The 18,886-nt window shown below is 31.6% G+C and overlaps 1 protein-coding gene across 8 annotated transcripts in view; it reads left to right on the top strand.

The window, feature by feature from the left end:
- The window catches only part of LOC148950561 (protein turtle homolog B-like), a 380,785-nt gene that overhangs the window by 205,920 nt on the left and 155,979 nt on the right, over window positions 1-18,886 (top strand). The gene's annotated exons all lie outside the window — the stretch shown is intronic.

Here is an 18,886-nt window from a genome sequence, read left to right as displayed (position 1 = left end):
TAAATATCCTTATTTCAATTTACTCTACTCTGTGGGCAAAAGACGATCAAACCCTTTTTTTAATGAATTAGAGTAGGCTCTTAATGAAAATAGACAGCAAGAAGAGAAAACACTGAAGGGCAATAACGTGTAGCCAGGGTTACCAACTTTTTGGCTCACGAATATGTCCCCTGAGCATCCAAAAATATGTCATTTGTAGCCAAAATATATCCATATTTCGTCTAAAATGTGTCCATATTTTGTCTAAAATATTCCCAGCTTGAAATCTTGAAATATCAAAATCTAGAGGTTGTTTTTCTTATCACTTGGGGTATTGACCAAAAGACGCTTTGTAAAGCTCTTTCAAAGCGGCCAATTAACATAAGATATAATGAAAACGAAAAAGAATCATTTAATACGAGGCATAAAACTCATAAAAACGTGCAAACACTAAAAAATAACTTTTGGGGGTTAAGGCGAATCTTCTAACGAGAATTCCTCTTGAAAGGTATGGTCAGCATGACAGTCAGCATTCTCTCTTCATTTGCTAGCTTTTTGCCAATCGGAGCGTTTCTTGTTCATTTCAAAATGTATAATCAAGGATTCCAGCGACGTTCCAGAGCGCCAAATTAGTTGCTTCACAAGCATCAAACAACTAGTCGTTTGCATTAGAAGACCATTTCGTAATTTGGTCTTGATAACACCAAGTAGCGTAAATTGCCTTTCAGCTGGTGCCAAACAGTGGGCAGGCCACATAAAATAACAAAAATCTTTGCAAGTTTCTTCCCCTTGGCATCTTTACTTTTTCTTAAGGCAGACCAGAAAACAGAAGGATTCACTTCTGCAGTGGTTACGCAAATACTATGTTTTTTTCGTCAAAAATTGAGTTCCAAAGTTCATCAAGATTGCTTCTGGCCTAATCTTGTTGAAATTCGGTTTCCCGAGCAAGTGCGGAAACCGCCTGGGCAGATAAAATTCTATCGTGCTCTGCACCAAGGACACTTTCAGGCAGGCAGGTACGCAAGAATTTGTTTCGGGGAGGAGGGGGGGCCCAATTTGTTTCGGGGGGCAAATCCTTCAAACCCATTATTCTGTGAGAAAAATCAGAAAATTATGGGAAAATGAAAAAAATCGTGAGATTTGGGGGGGGGGGCGGGCCCGGAGGCCCCCTCCCTGCGTACGTCCCTGCTTTCGGGATCCAAAAGTGGCAATGCTTTCAATGTTTCGTCTTTGTGGTCAATTCTGCTTCTGTTTTGGCTAACAAGTTATACCATGTACGCTAAGGGGTGCTACCATTTCAAACAGCCATCACAAGTAACAAACATCATAACATCCAACCCTCAGAACCACCAACCGTCACAACATCCAAAAAAATTTATAAGTTTATATAATAGTAACAAATATATAATAGTTTAGAAACAAATTTTGGCTATATATTTGCGCATCAGGGGGTCGGGGGTAAAGCATAGCATATATTAAATACGTAACCTAACCTAACCTATGTAGCTTTTCCCCCTAAACCCAAAAAACTGAAGTTTTAAAATTTTGGATGTTGTGACGGTTGGCGGTTCTGACGAATTTTTTTGTCGATGTTATGACGGATTTTGTGGATGTTATGACGTTGGATGTCCTGACGGTTGGATTTTACGACGCCTTCCCTATGCTAAACATTGCTCCCTAACTTTTTCCATATTATAAAAGTAGGAACTATATACTAACTTTGTGTTTCTGGAGTCATTCTTCAAAAATTGGGACAAAATTCAAACTTTAGCGTAAACAACGAGGTGTTGAAGAGGGAGAAACCCCCTCCTAGTTTCTGGATTGGTTGTAATTTCTGATAGTTTTTTAAATAATACCTTGAAATCTGGCTCCACCTACACGGGAAAATCCCTCATCCCCACGACCATATCCTCTAGACAATTCAATCCTAGTGAAAATTTACCGAAGACACCTTTAACATCTCCAGGCGTAAAATTGAGTCGGCAAAGAGAAAGCAATATGTAAGAAGAATTTCGTTTAGGAATTTCGGCAAATTCCTCCGGTGTAAACTTTCCCACTGAAAAAATCACCCCCCCCCCCCCGGAAACTTCCCTGCCCATGGCAAATATTCTCAATGGAAAATTTCCCAAGCAGAAAATTCTCCCCCCCCCCCTACCTGAAAAATGTATTTATACTTCACAATAGCAAATGGTATACGTAAACAATGGGCAAATTTTTAACTTAAACCTTGCCCCAGGGGCCGTAGGGGGTCGGTTATATCTAAAGGCATATTTATTCGGTCTTTAAACTACGCTGAGCAGAATGGCTATCTCAAAACTTTATCGGACGATTTTGAGAAAAAAAGGGCGTGGGAGGAGGCATAGTTGTCATCCACTGGGTCGATACAAAAACCACTGGGTCGATACGATCATCCCTGTAAAAAAAAAAAAATAAAAAAAAATAAACACGAATCCATGATCTTTCTTTTGGTAAAAAACAAAAAAAAAATCCACTTTTTTTCAGATAGGAGCTTGAAACCTCTACTGTGAGTTTTTTTGATACGCTGAATCTAATTGTGGGATTTCCATTAAGATTCTATAGCTTATAGGCGGTGTTTCATTCTTTATTCGAAAATCCCGACAAATCTTCTCTGGCTCGTAGCCTTTGATGGGCATAACTAAACTCAATGACACTTATGTATTTGGAACCAGTACAATAAGTTAATTCTTTTGATACATCCGTTAATATCAAAATATATATATATATATATATATATATATATATATATATATATATATGTATGTATACTTGGCTTTTTTTTTATTCCAGATCATCCAGAACTAACTTTCCATTTTGTTTCTTCTCATTTCCAGCTGATAAGTGATAATGCATGTAGGTTGAGGTATTTGCCTGAATCTCAGAAGCTGGAAGTGGGTGTATACGGAAAAGATGCCAGTTTCTCTGTTATTTTGACTGTGGCGAGTAAAATCAGGGTGCATAAAATCATTTATAGATGAAGAATTTTCAAGGCGTTAAGGTGTTTGCAGAAAGTTTGCTTCAGGAAAGAGTAAGCAATCCCGAAATATACAACATAAAACGTAAAAAACAAATAGATTAATGCCTTGGTGATGAGTGACATTTTTTTTTAAGAAAGTATTTTGTTTTATATTATAAATTTGGAAAATGTGTGGACTTTATGTTCCAAACTTCTAAAATGTATCCTTTTTTGCCCTATTATGTCATTATGTCCTGGTACATAGATATATGTCCTTTGGACATAAAATATGTCAGGTTGGTAACCCTGCATTTAGCATAAAATACATTTTTGATTAAAATTTAGATGGCGCTTTAGTAAGAGTACGAACCGCAAGAAAAATAAAGCAATATAACCACTACGGAAACAGTTTTAGAAAGTGACTTATTAGGAAATATGGACCAATGCTTATTAGGATGTATGGACCAATATTATCTTGCTCTCCTTTCTTTTCCAGGGAACACAGCCTACTTCACAAAAAATAGTAAATCTTACTTTAGAAAAACAAGATATTTCACTTTCTTCGTTAATAAGTGTTCAGTTTTAAACTTGTTTACTTAGACCATTCTAGAGGATATTGGAATATTTCTGTAAGCAGATTCTTTGAAAAATATATGGATAATATTCTGTGAATATAGAAATCTGCTAATAAGAATTTCTGAATTTGTCAGTTCGGATCTGTATAGAGGTTTCCATCGTGAAATGAACTAACACGAATTTATAAATTGATAATTTAGTGCTCATAGGTATGGTGTCGTTGGAATTATAAAATTGACTGCTATGAATTCCAGCTTCGTCAATAAGGACGTCATAACACTGTATGGCGTCGAACACCGTAAGTAGTCCTAGCCGAGTGGTTGACGTGCTGGATTTGGTATCCTTTGTCCGAAGGTCGAGGGTTCGATTCCGGGTGTGGCCATTTATTTGGTTTGAGACGGGGGTCAGTGGCGTGACTCTGTAAGTTCAGACAGAATTGACCCAGCTCTAAGTGGGTACCTGGAGAAATCTGGGAAAGGTAAGCAGGAAGGGTGTGCGAAAGCACAAGATGGCTGGCCCCAAACACCTCATTGCACTTCCTGGCTGGAGGGCATTGAAACGGAGATCAGCACCACTGGTTTAGACTTTAAGGGTCTAATGCCGTATCTCTTACCTCCTTTTTTTGCCATAAGATTGTAGAAGTGATGTAATGTGCATTTTTGTAGAATTGAAGAATTACCAACTTTAGGGTAACTAAACTCCTAATCGCCGTAATGATAAATATAAAAAGTTCGCACTAGAATGCCCTAATTTTAGTTTACCCCCTGAATCAAAGAAATTTAAGACAAGGAAGTTTTGTTTGTGGATATAATGGTTATTATGAAATATAATTTCAAGAATAGAGAAATAAACCCCACTTATTTTGTGAATAAAATACCAGTTTGTTACTGTTTCATAGGCAGCGCAATCGCGCTGCCGAAGTAAAGAACGATGTTGGCATAATGTATTGTTTTTTTCATACCAGGGCACTTCGTATCGAAGCAGTTGTCGTAGAAACTTCGAAAAGGGCTCATTCGATTGAAAATTGGAATGGCTAGTTCCTTTTTTAATTGTCGAAAGTGATTGTAAGTTATGCCCTGGGGGCACATAATGTTTTTATAGAAAGTGTTGTCGCAAAAGCTTGAAAAAGGGCTCATTCGATTGGAAATTCAAAGGGCTAGTGCCTTTTTTTATAGTTGAAAGTAATTGGAAGGCATATAACCCACCTCTCACGCCCAACATTCCTCCAAACATTTTTTGGGGACTTCGTAACGATTTTTTTTCCATACTAAAGAACTTCGTATCGAAGGAGAAGTCATAGAAACTTCAAAAAGGGCTCATTCGATTGGAAATTGGAATGGCTAGTGCCCTTTTTAATAGTCGAAAGGGATTGGAAGGCAACTAACACCCCTTCCACGCCCGCCATTTCCCCAAACACATTAAAAATCATGAGACAGTCTTTTTGTTCAACGTAGTTGAAAGTTCTGGAAATTAGGTCTTTGAGGATGACAACCTCACCCCCCTGCCCTCAGGGCAAGGGTTGTAAGTTTTAGCCTTGGAACATATAAGGTTTTTATGGAAAGTGTTGTCGTAGAAACTTCAAAAGGGCTCATTCAATTGGAAACTGAAAGGACTAGTGCCTATTTTAATAGTTGAATGTGATTGAAGAGCAACTAAAGCCCCTCTCTCGCCCAGCTTTTCCTCAAACACTTCCAATAAAAATTTTGAGATAACCATTTTGTTCAACGTAGTTGAAAGTTCTGGAAATTGGGTCTCTTAGGATGTCAACCCCCTAACAGCCCTTAGGGCATTAGTTGTAATTTATGCCCTGGGAGCATATAAGGGGTTAATAGAAAACGTTGACGTAGAAACTCAAAAAGGGCTCATTCGATTGGAAATTGAAGGGGCTACTGCCCTTTCCAATTGTCGGAAATGATTGGAAGGCTGGACATTTTCAAACAGTTCGTGGTAACGAACTGTAAGTAAGGAGCGACCCGGCTCAATGATAACCGAAACTCTAAAAAACGGAATTTCGATACCAATAGATATATCAAAAGAATCAGATTTTAATTCTGATTTCAAATATATAAGTTTCATCAAGTTTAATTTTACCTATCAAAAGTTACGCGAACCTTAATGAAAATCACACCATCATATTCAGCGTATCAGAGAACCCTACCGTAGAGGTTTCAAGCTCCTATCAACAAAAATGTGGAATTTTCCATTTTTTGCCAGAAGAAAGATCACGGATGCGTGTTTATTTGTTTTTTGTTGTTTTTTTTCCCCAGGGATGATCGTATTGACCTAGGGATCAAAAAATATAGTGAGAAGGATCATTCGGATTGAAATCAAAATTTATAGTGACACTTTTAAGTGACACAAAAAAGTGGAGGGCAACTAGGTCCCCTCCCACTCTCATTTTTTTCCCAATGTCATCCGATCAAAATTTTGAGATAGCCATTTTGTTCAGCATGGTCAAAAATATTATAAGTATGTCTTTTAGGATGACTTAATCCCCCGAAGTTCCCGGGAGGAGGGCTGAAAGTTATGAACTTTACCCAATGTTAACATATAGTATTGGTTATTGGGACCCGGCTCAATGGTAACCGAAACTCTAGAAAACGGTATTTTGATACAAATAGATACATCAAAAGAATTGGATTTTAATGCTGATTTCAAATGTATAAGTTTTATCAAGTTTAATCCTAGCCATCAAAATTAACGCGCCTGAGACAATTTGGCTGATTTTCAAAAAAAGGGGGAAAGATCCCATAAAAGTCATAGAATCTTAATGAAAATAACACCATAAGATTCAGCGTATAAGAGAACCCTACTGTAGAGGTTTCAAGCTCCTATCTGCAAAAATGTGGAATTTTGCATTTTTTTTTTGCCAGAAGAAAGATCATGGGTGCGTGTTTATTTTTTTTTTTTTCAGGGGTGATCGTATCGACCCAGTGGTCCTAGAATATTGTGGGAGGGCTCATTGGAATGGAAATTAAAAGTTCTAGTGCCCTTTTTAAGTGACAAAAAAAAATGGAGGGCAACTAGGCCCCCTCCCACGCTCATTGTTTTCCCAAAGTCACCTGATCAGAATTTTGAGATAACCATTTTATTCAGCATGTTTGAAAATATTATAAGTATGTCTTTTAGGATGACTTAATCCCCCGTTGTTCCCGGGAGGAGGGCTGAAAGTTATGAACTTTACCCAATGTTAACATCCTTATTTGATGTTAACATCCCAATGTTACCCAATGATTTGTGAAACTACCAAAAATCAGCATCGATAAATAAATGAAACCCAAAACGAACAGAAATTAAATAAAAATAATCGAGCGAAACTTATGCCAAGAGGTAATTAACATGAGTAGGGCTCAAACCCCTATGCCTTCTAATGGCCATAATATAATTTACACTTTGCTGAAAAAAAATACAAATGGAATGTGCATTGTCAGTTTAATATACATTACTGATATTTATTAATCAAAATGTGAATATTATTATATTTATTAAAGTTATAAAATAAATTTTTTAATTTTTTTCAGTAAAGTGCCAATTATGTTCTGGCCGTGGGAAGGCATAGGGGTTTTGAGCCCTACTCTTGTTAATTTCTGCTCGTTTTGAGTTGGTTATTTATTGTAATTTCTCTTCGTTTTGGGTTTCATTTATTTATCGATGCTGATTTGTGGTAGTTTCACGTTTGGTAGATTATTTGTTTCATTTTTGCTCATTTTTAGTTTAATGGAGTTCTTCACTTTTCTTTGAAAAACGTATTTTGTGGGAAAAGTTTTTTTTAATTAATTAGATCAAACGGCGACTAGTATGTAGTAGTTATATGGGGTGGAAAATAAACTATATCATTTTGATGAGTATACGTTCTGGCGTGTTTGTGGGATTTTTTTTTGGGGGGGGGGCAATGATAAAAAGAATTTGATTGGATGATTTCATAAGAAATGCCTAGAAATTTTGAAAAAATTAAGATGTGGAGTGAAGCCCTCCAACTCCCCCTCGCCTTATGTACGTCCCTGCATATCTTGTTTCATGTAAAGTTTGGACCTAATATGAAATCTCTAGTTCACAACTTATTATCATTTTATGCAGTATTGCCACATTCAACCACATCAAACTTTCTAGGAAAACTTTTCTTCGTACCTGGAATATGGCAAATAGTCGTTTAAATTCCTATGTGGAAAGTTGGGCTGTTTCTTCTCCCTGGAAACGATGGACAATTTAGCCCTACTTGAGTTGCATTTCAAAATTTCCCTATCTTTTGTGATCTTCGTGACTTGAATTGGCAAATGATTATTTTCTCAAGTCCTAAATCTTTTTGGAGAAATTTCCTTCTTTTCTTGTCATCAAGTTCTTTGAAATCGTTGAAAATCGATAAGCTCAAGAGAGGTGAATAGCAAACTGTATTTTAATCATACAAAAAGCTATTCACCACCTTTATTACCAAAAAGAATCAAAAATGAATATCTAGAGCTGTTAAAAATAAAGTATAAATCTCTAGTATTAAAACTTATGCAAAATTAAATATTCGATGAACGTTTTCACGCCACTTGGAGATGGAGACCTTAGAGGGTGGCTAAGCTTCACTACCTGGGACACAGTATAAAGATATAGCAGTAAGTTTACTAGTAGAAAGGCTTCATGAGCTCCGACGGGGCCCTACTGCTGCCACCTACAACTTTTTTACATAATTTATGCATGTTTTTATGGGTTTTCTCACTTGAAAAAAACAGGATTTTTCTCACTTTTATGGATGTTTCTTGGACGGTTATGTGTGTTGGTCAATTTATTTGATGTTTTTCATGGATGTCAACATCAATTTATGGATGTTTTATGGTTTTTGTAAGTGAGAATGAAAAAACAGGAATTTTCTCACTTTGATGGATGTTTTATGGACGGTTACGTGTGTTGGTCAATTTATTTGATGTTTTTCATGGATGTCAACATCAATTTATGGATTTTTTATGGTTTTTGTCAGTGAGAATTAAAAAACAGGATTTTTCTCACTTTGATGGATGTTTCTTGTACGGTTATGTGTGTTGGTCAATTTATTTGATGTTTTTCATGGATGTCAACAGCAATTTATGTCTGTTTTATGGTTTTTGTCAGTGAGAATGAAAAAACAGGATTTTTCTCACATTGATGGATGTTTCTTGGACGGTTATGAGTGTTGGTCAATTTATTTGATGTTTTTCATGGATGTCAACTCGATGAAATTGATTTACATAATCGAGGGGAATTATTGATTCACGAAAGGGGAGAGAATTTCTGAGAACTTTATTTACATAATCGCTAGGGGGATTATTGATTTACGAAAAGGGGAATAAAGAAACAAGTACGGCTTCTTTGATCTTAGGTCTGAGGGATAAACGCTCTTTAGGTCAGAGAAAAAAAATAATTTTCTATTTTTTAATAGGGCTTCATTGATCTTTAGTGTTAGGAATTAGAAATGACATCACTTGTTATCTTGGAATTATGCGGGACTCTAAAGAGATAGAAATTCTATTTTTAAATACGGCTTCACTGATCTTTAAGTCGGAGAGATAAATTGATATTCTAACGAAACCTTAATAGTGTAGCTAGGAACATTTATGAGATGAAGAGATTAACGCGGGAAAGGGTTTCCCAGTAATTTCAAATGTGACAGCGCAGGGATGTCAAAAACAAAAGGAACACGCAGAAATTACGTTTAGGGGTTATTTAGGCGAAACCGTGTTAGACATTTTAGGGAGTTTTCAGTTTGGTTGTTATAATACACAAGTTCCATTTGAACAGTGTTGTGAGGTCCTCTACCCCAACCCCAAAGGACCCTCTTACCCCACTCCCAAAGGAACCCCCCCCCAACCCCAAAGGTCCCCTGTCTCCCTAACGCCCCCGAGCTCCCAAAAAGCCCCGGGCCCCCAAAGCCTCCCCCCTCCCCTCTCCATTTTTTTAAAATAATTTTTGAATTTTTTTAACATGACATTTTTTTTAACTTTTTTACGTATCTTAAAATGACATGAAATATGCTTACGGCTCTACCAATCATACTCTGTGCTTGTTCATAGACACGACGCGGCTTTCCCACTGGTACTCTATGGCAGGTTATCGACACTAGACAGTTCATTGCATGTATTAAATCTATATTTTTTACGCAGTGGAAGTATAAACACACAAGTCATATCTGTAAAAAAGTGAAGATGTATTATCTGACGAAAGTATGTGCACATGAAAAAATAATCATCATGTTGAGTGCTGACATGAAGAAATATCTGAACTAAAAAACGACCGCAAGTGGTAACACTATTAGAAATGTATGCATGCGTTGTCATCACAGCGAGAAGTTAGATTTCTTTGGAATACCCAAGAATTTCAATCGTGTAAACGGTGGATATGCAAGAGTAACATTACCAGAGAAATTAGTGCTCAAAGAGAATGCAAACATAAAAATAATTGTCGATGATCGGGGACAACTCCTTGCTACTGTTGCTGGTAACACATTATCTGTTGATACATCCTATCATCATCTTTCCGGTATTAGCATTTTAAAGAGAACAAGAAGAAGACAAGCATACTCCTGCACTAATGTCATTAATCATATCTTGTCAATATGCCAAAACTGCTATCTATGTAAAAATAATGTGACAATAGACAGTGAAATCGCAGGCAGAATAAAAAGGACATTAGCAGACAATATCATCAATGAATATAAAGATGAATTGACGGAAAGTGAAGCGCAAGTCTACTAATAATGTATAATAATGTATTTAACATATTTTTCTATTAATATTCTACATGTCGTTATTTCATTAAAAATATCTTATGCATTATTTTGTTAAGTGTTCATTATTTTTAGGGTATGCTAGAACATCAAACGTTCAGAATATCTATTAAAAAGGTCAGAGATGTAAGAAAAAGAATTTTTAGAGATAGAGATACTGCTAGCAGGCTCAATTTTTCATAAAAGATAGAAAAGTTCAAGTTCTCTTCTGAATTTTACCAAAGAACACAATTCAATTCTATTTTCACCAGAGAAAATAGAAAGCTTCCACTTCAGTTTTAAGTTCACCAAGACATAAAAAATTTAAAGTTAACTTCTAAATTTTTCCATAGAAGATAGGAAAAGTTATACTATGATTGTGATTATTTCCCATGAAGATAAAAAGGTCCACTTTAATTCTAAATTTTCTTAAATTCAATTCCGACCTTTCTCAAAGAGTTAAATTTAAAGTTTAGTTCCAAATATTTTCCCTGAAGAAGAAAAGTTCAACTTCGATTTTGAATTTTCTCAATGAAAATGAAATAAGTTATGGATCAATTCTATTTTCCCAAAATAATATAAAAATTTTCCACTTCAGTTCAGATTTTCTCATAGAGATGAAAAAATTTAAAATGCTCTTCCAAATTTTTCATAGAAGATAGAAAAGTTCAATTTATCTTCTGAATTTTACTAAAGAACACAATTCAATTCTAATTTATCCAGAGAAAATAAAAAGCTTCCACTTCAGTTTTATGTTCACCAAGACATAAAAAATTTAAAGTTCAGTTCTAAATTTTTCCAAAGAAGATAGGAAAAGTTATACTATGATTGTGATTATTTTCTATGAAGATAAAAAGTTTCACTTTAATTCTAAATTTTCTTAAATTCAGTTCCGACTTTTCTCAAAGAGATGAAAAAATTTTAAGTTTTGTTCCAAATATTTTCACGGAAGAAGAAAAGTCCAAAGACATACAAAATTTAAAGTTCACTTCTAAATTTTTCCATAGAAGATAGGAAAAGTTATACTATGATTATGATTATTTTTCATGAAGATAAAAAGTTTCACTTTAATTTTAAATTTTCTTAAATTCAATTCCGACCTTTCTCAAACAGATGAAAAAATTTAAAATTCTGTTCCAAATATTTTCCCGGAAGAAGAAAAGTTCAACTTCGATTCTGAATTTTCTCAATGAAAATGAAATAAGTTATTGATCAATTCTATTTTCCCAAAATAATATAAAAATTTTCCCACTTCAGTTCAGATTTTTCTCAAAGAGATGAAAAAATTTAAAATACAGTTCCAAACTTTTCATAGAAGATAGAAAAGTTCAAGTTCTCTTCTGAATTTTACCAAAGAACACAACTCAATTCTAATTTCTCCAGAGAAAATAAAAAGCTTCCTCATCAGTTTTAAGTTCACCAAGACATAAAAATTTAAAGTTCAGTTCTAAATTTTTCCATAGAAGATAGGAAAAGTTATACTATGATTGTGATTATTTTCTATGAAGATAAAAAGTTTCATTTTAATTCTAAATTTTCTTAAATTCAATTCCGACCTTTCTCAAACAGATGAAAAAATTTAAAGTTCTGTTTCAAATATTTCCCCGGAAGAAGAAAAGTACAACTTCAATTCTGAATTTTCTCAATGAAAACGAAATAAGTTATTGATCAATTCTATTTTCCTAGAATAATATAAGATTTTCCACTTCAATTCAAATTTTTGTCAAAGAGATGAAACAATTTGAAATACTGTTCCAAATTTTTCATAGAAGATAGAAAAGTTCAAGTTCTCTTCTGAATTTTACCAAAGAACATAATTCAATTCTAATTTCTCCAAAGAAAATAAAAAGCTTCCACTTCCGTTTTAAGTTCACCAAGACATGAAAAATTTAAACTTCACTTCTAAATTTTTCCGTAGAAGATAGGAAAAGTTATACTATGATTGTGATTATTTTCCATGAAGATAAAAAGTTTCACTTTAATTCTAAATTTTCTTAAATTCAATTCCGACCTTTCTCAAAGAGATGAAAAAATTTAAAGTTCTGTTCCAAATATTTTCCCGGAAGAAGAAAAGTTCAACTTCGATTCTGAATTTTCTCAATAAAAATGAAATAAGTTATTGATCAATTCTATTGTCCCAAAATAATATAAAAATTTTCCACTTCAGTTCAGATTTTTTCCAAAGAGATAAAAAATTTAAAATACTGTGCCAACTTTTCCATAGAAGATAGAAAAGTTCCAGTTCACTTCTGGATTTTACAAAAGAACACAATTCAGTTATAATTTCTCCAGAGAAAATAAAAAGCTTCTACAGATTATTTTCCATGAAGATAAAAAGTTTCACTTTAATTATAAATTTTCTTAAATTCAATTCCGACCTTTCTCAGAGATGAAAAAATTTAAAGTTCTGTTCCAAATATTTTCCCGGAAGAAGAAAAGTTCAAGTTCGATTCTGAATTTTCTAAATGAAAATGAAATAAGTTATTGATCAATTCTGTTTTCCTAAAATAATATAAAATTTTCCACTTCAATTCAGATTTTTCTCAAAGAGATGAAAAAATTTAAAATACTGTTCCAAATTTTTCATAGAAGATAGAAAAGTTCAAGTTCACTTCTGAATTTTACCAAAGAACACAATTCAGTTCCAATTTCTCCAGAGAAAATAAAAATCTTCCACTTCAGTTTTAAGTTCACCAAGACATAAAAAATTTAAAGTTCAGTTCTAAATTTTTCCGTAGAAGATAGGAAAAGTTATAATATGATTGTGATTATGTTCCATGAAGATAAAAAGTTTCACTTTAATTCTAAATTTTCTTAAATTCAGTTCCGTCTTTTCAAGTAGAGATGAAAAAATTTAAAGTTCTGTTCCAAATTTCTAATAGAAGATAGGAAAAGTTATACTTTGATCGTGAATATTCAAGTTCTCTTCTGAATTTTACCAAAGAACACAATTCAATTCTAATTTCTCCAGAGAAAATAAAAAGCTTCCACTTCAGTTTTAACTTCACCAAGACATAAAAAATTTAAAGTTCAGTTCTAAATTTTTCCGCAAAAGATAGGAACAGTTATACTATGATTGTGATTATTTTCTATGAAGATAAAAAGTTTCACTTTAATTCTAAATTTTCTTAAATTCAGTTCTGACTTTTCTCAAAGAGATGAAAAAATTTAAAGTTTTATTTCAAATATTTTCCCGGAAGAAGAAAAGTTCAACTTCGATTCTGAATTTTCTCAATGAAAATGAAATAAGTTATTGATCAATTCTATTTCCCCAAAATAATATAAAAAGTTTCCACTTTAGTTCAGATTTTTTTCAAAGAGATGAAAAATTTTTAAATACTATTCCAAATTTTTCTTAGAAGGTAGAAAAGTTCAAGTTCTCTTCTGAATTTTACCAAAGAACATAATTCAATTATAATTTCTCCAGAGAAAATAAAAAGCTTCCACTTCAGTTTTAAGTTCACCAAGACATAAAAAATTTTAAGTTCACTTCTAAATTTTTCCTTAGAAGATAGGAAAAGTTATACTATGATTGTGATTATTTTCTATGAAGATAAAAAGTTCTTAAATTCAGTTCCGACCTTTCTCAAAGAGATGAAAAAATTTAAAGTTCTGTTCCAAATACTATCCCGGAAGAAGAAAAGTCCCAATACATAAAAAATTTAAAGTTCACTTCTAAATTTTTCCATAGAAGATAGGAAAAGTTATACTATGATTGTGATTATTTTTCATGAAGATAAAAAGTTTCATTTTAATTTTAAATTTTCTTAAATTCAATTCCGACCTTTCTCAAACAGAGGAAAAAATTTAAAGTTCTGTTCCAAATTTTTCATAGAAGATAGGAAAAGTTATACTTTGATCGTGAATATTCAAGTTTTATTCTGAATTTTACCAAAGAACACAATTCAATTCTAATTCCTCCAGAGAAAATAAAAAGCTTCCACTTCCGTTTTAAGTTCACCAAGACATAAAAAAATTTAAAGTTCAGCTCTAAATTTTTCCGTAGAAGATAGGAAAAGTTATACTTTGTTTGTGATTATTTTCCATGAAGATAAAAAGTTTCACTTTAATTCTAAATTTTTTTAAATTCAGTTCTGACTTTTCTCAAAGAGATGAAAAAATTTTAAGTTCTGTTCCAAATTTTTCATAGAAGATAGGAAAAGTTATACTTTGATTGTGAATATTCTTCATGAAGATATGGAGCTCCACTTTAATTCTGAGTTTTCTCGAAGAAGTGAAAAGTACAAGATCTTTCTTATCTTCTATAGAAAAATTTAGAAGTGAACTTTAAATTTCTTATGTATTGGGACTTTTATTCTTCCGGGATAGTATTTGGAACAGAACTTTAAATTTTTTCATCTCTTTGAGAAAGGTCGGAACTGAATTTAAGAAAATTTAGAATTAAAGTGAAACTTTTTATCTTCATAGAAAATAATCACAATCATAGTATAACTTTTCCTATCTTCTAAGGAAAAATTTAGAACTGAACTTTAAATTTCTTATGTCTTGGTGAACTTAATACTGAAGTGGAAGCTTTTTATTTTCTCTGGAGAAATTAGAATTGAATTGTGTTCTTTGGTAAAATTCAGAAGAGAACTTGAACTTTTCTATCTTCTATGAAAAATTTGGAACAGTATTTAAAATTTTTTCATCTCTGAAAAAAATCTGAACTGAAGTGGGAAAATTTTTATATTATTTTGGGAAAATAGAATATATCAATAACTTATTTCATTTTCATTGAGAAAATTTAGAATCGAAGTTGAACTTTTCTTCTTCCGGGGAAATATTTGGAATAGAACTTTAAATTTTTTATCTCTTTGAGAAAAGTCAGAACTGAATTTAAGAAAATTTAGAATTAAAGTGAAACTTTTTATCTTCATAGAAAATAATCACAATCATAGTATAACTTTTCCTATCTTCTGCGGAAAAATTTAGAACTGAACTTAAAATTTTTTATGTCTTGGTGAACTTAAAACTGAAGTGGAAGCTTTTTATTTTTTCTGGAGAAATTATAATTGAATTGTGTTCTTTGGTAAAATTCAGAAGAGAACTTGAATATTCACGATCAAAGTATAACTTTTCCTATCTTCTATGAAAAATTTGGAACAGAACTTTAAATTTTTTCATCTCTATTTGAAAAGTCGGAACTGAATTTAAGAAAATTTAGAATTAAAAATTAAACTTTTTATCTTCATGGAAAATAATCACAATCATATTATAACTTTTCCTATCTTCTGCGGAAAAATTTAGAACTGAACTTTAATTTTTTTATGTCTTGGTGAACTTAAAACTGAAGTGGAAGCTTTTTTATTTTCTCTGGAGAAATTAGAACTGAATTGTGTAATTTGGTAAAATTCAGAAGAGAACTTGAACTTTTCTATCTTCTAAGAAAAATTTGGAACAGTATTTTAAATTTTTTCATCTCTTTGAGAAAAATCTGAATTGAAGTGGAAAATTTTATATTATTTTAGGAAAATAGAATTGATCAATAACTTATTTCATTTTCATTGAGAAAATTCAGAATCGAAGTTGAACTTTTTTTCTTCCGGGAAAATATTTGGAACAGAACTTTAAATTTTTTCATCTCTGAGAAAGGTCAGAATTGAATTTAAGAAAATTTATAATTAAAGTGAAACTTTTTATCTTCATGGAAAATAATCTGTAGAAGCTTTTTATTTTCTCTGGAGAAATCAGAATTGAATTGTGTTCTTTGGTAAAATTCAGAAGTGAACTTGAACTTTTCTATCTTCTATGAAAAATTTGGAACAGTATTTTAAATTTTTTCATCTCTTTGAAAAAAATCTGAACTGAAGTGGAAACTTTTTATATTATTTTGGGAAAATAGAATTGATCAATAACTTATTTCATTTTCATTGAGAAAATTTAGAATCGAAGTTGAACTTTTCTTCTTCCGGGAAAATATTTGGAGCAGAACTTTAAATTTTTTCATCTCTTTGAGAAAGGTCGGAATTGAATTTAAGAAAATTTAGAATTAAAGTGAGACTTTTTATCTTCATGGAAAATAATCACAATCATAGTATAACTTTTCCTATCTTCTACGGAAAAATTTTGAAGTGAACTTTAAATTTTTCATGTCTTGGTGAACTTAAAACGGAAGTGGAAGCTTTTTATTTTCTTTGGAGAAATTAGAATTGAATTATGTTCTTTGGTAAAATTCAGAAGAGAACTTGAACTTTTCTATCTTCTATGAAAAATTTGGAACAGTATTTCAAATTGTTTCATCTCTTTGAGAAAAATCTGAATTGAATTGGAAAATTTTATATTATTCTAGGAAAATAGAATTGATCAATAACTTATTTCGTTTTCATTGAGAAAATTCAGAATCGAAGTTGTACTTTTCTTCTTCCGGGGAAATATTTGGAACAGAACTTTAAATTTTTTCATCTGTTTGAGAAAGGTCTAGAATTAAAGTGAAACTTTTTATCTTCATAGAAAATAATCACAATCATAGTATAACTTTTCCTATCTTCTATGGAAAAATTTAGAACTGAACTTTAAATTTTTGTCTTGGTGAACTTAAACCGGTGAGGAAGCTTTTTATTTTCTCTGGAGAAATTAGATTTGAATTGTGTTCTTTGGTAAAATTCAGAAGAGAACTTGAACTTTTCTATCTTCTATGAAAAATTTGGAACAGTATTTAAAATTTTTTCATCTCTTTGAGAAAAATCTGAACTTAAGTGGAAAATTTTATATTATTTTAGGGAAATAGAATTGATCAATAACTTATTTTATTTTCATTGAGAAAATTCAGAATTGAAGTTGAACTTTTCTTCTTCCGGGAAAAGATTTGGAACAGAACTTTAAATTTTTAATCTGTTTGAGAAAGGTCGGAATGGAATTTAAGAAAATTTAAAATTAAAGTGAAACTTTTTGTCTTCATGGAAAATAATCACAATCATAGTATAACTTTTCTTATCTTCTATGGAAAAATTTAGAACTGAACTTTAAATTTTTTATGTCTTGGGACTTTTCTTCTTCCGGGAAAATATTTGGAACAGAGCTTAAAATTTTTTCATCTCTTTGAGAAAAGTCGGAACTGAATTTAAAAAAATTTAGAATTAAAGTGAAACTTTTTATCTTCATAGAAAATAATCACAATCATAGTATAACTTTTCCTATCTTCTTTGGAAAAATTTAGAACTGGACTTTAAATTTTTATGTCTTGGTGAACTTAAAACTGATGAGGAAGCTTTTTATTTTCTCTGGAAAAATTAGAATTGAATTGTGTTCTTTGGTAAAATTCAGAAGAGAACTTGAACTTTTCTATCTTCTATGAACAATTTGGAACAGTATTTAAATTTTTTCATCTCTTTGAGAAAAATCTGAACTGAAGTGGAAAATTTTATATTATTTTAGGAAAATAGAATTGATCCATAACTTATTTCATTTTCATTCAGAAAATTCAGAATCGAAGTTGAACTTTTCTTCTTCCAGGAAAATCTTTGGAACAGAACTTTAAATTTTTTCATCTGTTTGAGAAAGGTCGGAATTGAATTTAAGAAAATTTAGAATTAAAGTGAAACTTTTTATCTTCTGGGAAAATAATCACAATCATAGTATAACTTTTCCTATCTTTTATGGAAAAATTTAGAACTGAACTTAAAATTTTTTATGTCTTGGGAATTTTCTGCTTCCGGAAAAATATTTGGAAGAGAACTTAAAATTTTTTCATCTCTTTGAGAAAAGTCGGAACTGAATTTAAGAAAATTTAGAATTAAAGTGAAACTTTTTATCGTCATAGAAAATAATCACAATCATAGTATAACTTTTCCTATCTTCTATGGAAAAATTTAGAACTGAACTTTAAATTTTTATGTCTTGGTGAACTTAAAACTGATGTGGAAGCTTTTTATTTTCTCTGGAGAAATTAGAATTGAATTGTGTTCTATGGTAAAATTCAGAAGAGAACTTGAACTTTTCTATCTTCTATGAAAAATTTGGAACAGTAGTTAAAATTTTTTCATCTCTTTGAAAAAAAATCTGAACTGAAGTGGGAAAATTTTTATATTATTTTGGGAAAATAGAATTGATCAATAACTTATTTCATTTTCATTGAGAAAATTTAGAATCGAAGTTGAACTTTTCTTCTTCCGAGAAAATATTTGGAACAGAACTTTAAATTTTTTCATCTGTTTGAGAAAGGTCAGAATCGAACTTAAGAAAATTTAAAATTAAAGTGAAACTTTTTGTCTTCGTGGAAAATAATCACAATCATAGTATAACTTTTCCTATCCTCTATGGACAAATTTAGAAGTGAACTTTAAATTTTGTATGTCTTGGGACTTTTCTTCTTCCGCGAAAATATTTAGAACAAAATTTATAATTTTTTCATTTCTTTGAGAAAAGTCTGAACTGAATTTAAGAAAATTTAGAATTAAAGTGAAACTTTTTATCTTCATAGAAAATAATCACAATCATAGTATAACTTTTCCTATCTTCTTTGGAAAAATTTAGAAGTGAACTTTAAATTTTTATGTGTTGGTGAACTTAAAACTGATGAGGAAGCTTTTATTTTCTCTGGAGAAATTATAATTGAAGTGTATTCTTTGGTAAAATTCAGAAGAGAACTTGAACTTTTCTATCTTCTATGAAAAATTTGGAACAGTATTTAA

This window comes from Artemia sp. Qi Xiang Cuo, chromosome 7 (assembly GCF_049724085.1).
Source record: "Artemia sp. Qi Xiang Cuo chromosome 7, ASM4972408v1, whole genome shotgun sequence".
NCBI lineage: Eukaryota > Metazoa > Arthropoda > Branchiopoda > Anostraca > Artemiidae > Artemia > Artemia sp. Qi Xiang Cuo.
Note: the sequence above shows the minus strand (reverse complement) of the source record. Positions and strands in the feature narration are given on the sequence as shown.